A 2,068-nucleotide genomic window follows, 5' to 3' on the forward strand; every position below is an offset into this window, starting at 1 on the left:
ACAGGATCGAGAGGTGAGCGAACGCCGGTATGTGTTCGCTCACCTCTCGATCTACTGAGCCGACCTGTGACAGTCTCATTGTCACAGGTCGGCTAGAACTATGAGGTGAGTGAAAAGCCCCTCCCCCTCATAGTTCTCCTTTAATAGTTCAGGTGCTTAAATATATTTTTACGTTTTACCTCCTGAGTGTAGTGTCACTTTAAGTGATTGTTGGCTACAAAGGTCCATAGAGGAAATGTAAAGAATGTTCTGGAATATTCGAGGTTTAGAGGTGTGCTCAGGTTAATAATTCTCTTCACTGTAAGAGACGAATGGTACACCACAGACAAGTTCTTAGCAGAGTTTACTTTGCTGCTCGCCTGGATTGGCACTCGGACAGGTCGTGGTAGGATGTGTTCCCATCATTGGCCGGGATCCATCTTGGGAAAGCGATAACATCACGGCTGCTGTCAGAGATATCAAACATGCACACTAAGCACTGATTGTAGTTGCCTTGTCGGCATGACGTACACTGGGGGAGGATATTGGGGGCCCCCATGTGTGATGGTGAACGAGGAGTACAGCACAAACACAGACTAATAAAGCAGCGCAGTTCACAGAGAACACGGCTCACAGTGCCTGACACGGAGAGAACGCGGCTCTGCGTGCCGGTCTGTATCAGGTTCGTCTGCGCCGTACACCCATTCCAGACTCAGGGGAGGCTTTGGCATGTGTCCACTTTAGACCCCATTCACACGTAGCGACATACCTTTTGCAGCGGATCCGCATGGCCGGGATAGCGCGACTTTCGGGGCGACGTTCCAGCGACGATCCAGCGACGGTAGTGCGACCTTCTCCGTCGGGCTCCATAGAAAAAAGGCAAAATCGCGCAAAATCCGCCGAAAAAAGGGTCCGGTAGAAGCGACTTGCGACCGCGACGAGCGACATGGAGTTAAGACAGCTCCATTGAATAGCATTGGCCGGCGAATTCTCGCGATATCGCGCGGCAAAAATGCGCGATATCGCGGCGGAAATCGCGCGATAATTCGCTACATGTGAACGGGGCCTTAAAGCCGTCCCTTCAGTCTTGCCCAGTTGTACCGGCTCCTCTCCAGGATAGAATTTGCGCATTAGAAGTAGCGATACACTGATACCGTTTTTTTGGAAATCAAGTACGAGTACCGATATTTTTTTCCCGGTACTCGCCGATACTGCATACCGATACCAGGAGGCCCATTAAGGAAGCCGGGTGGCACGTAATGACTCACAGCCCAGCTTCCCGATTAGCTGGCTCCATGCTCCCTCGTCACCAGGTGACAAGGAAGCATGGAGTCGGCTTTCTGGCCAATCAGGAAGGGGGGAGGGGTGCAGGTAATGACCCGGCTTCCTGAACGGCCAGCTTCCCAAACCGGGGCGGCAAGTCATTACACGCCGCCCGGTTTTCCTGATTGGCCGGGAAGCCGGCTCCATGCTCTTTCATCACCAAGTGACGAGGGAGCATGGAGCCGGCTTCCCGGCCAGTCAGGAAGCCGGGCGGCGTGTAATGACTCGCTGCCTGGCTTCCTGATACCGGAAGTTCTGGTATGGGAACAAGCATGGGGAGTATTTGGGCGAGTACTAGTATCGGTATTGGTGCATCCCTAATTACAAGCTGCAGCAAGTCAGCTAGAGGCCGCCTCATTTGCTGGCTGGAGGACATTCATCATCTAGGCATCATCTAGTCCAGGGGTGGGCAAACTCCAGCCCTCCGGCTGTGGTGGAACTACAAATGCCACCATGCATCCGCCTCTGGGAGTCATGCCTGTGGCCGTGAGAATCTTGCAATGCCTCCTGGGATTTGTAGTTCCACAACAGCTGGAGGGCCAGAGTTTGCCCACCCCTTGCTTTACAGTGTTCCCCTTTCACTCCTCCCCCGACAGCCAAGTAAAAGGTAATGTAGTGAGGTGAGGGGCAGAGGGTGACAATAGCGAGGTGCAATGAACCCCAATCTGAGGGAGGAGAACGGGGCTTGTACTGAACACAGAGCACCCTCATTTCTCCAAAATGTATAATTCAGTGATAGAGAATTAGATATTGTGTGGGAGACACA

This window comes from Nanorana parkeri, unplaced genomic scaffold, assembly GCF_000935625.1.
Source record: "Nanorana parkeri isolate BGI_ZX_2015 unplaced genomic scaffold, ASM93562v1 scaffold847, whole genome shotgun sequence".
In the NCBI taxonomy this organism is placed as follows: domain Eukaryota; kingdom Metazoa; phylum Chordata; class Amphibia; order Anura; family Dicroglossidae; genus Nanorana; species Nanorana parkeri.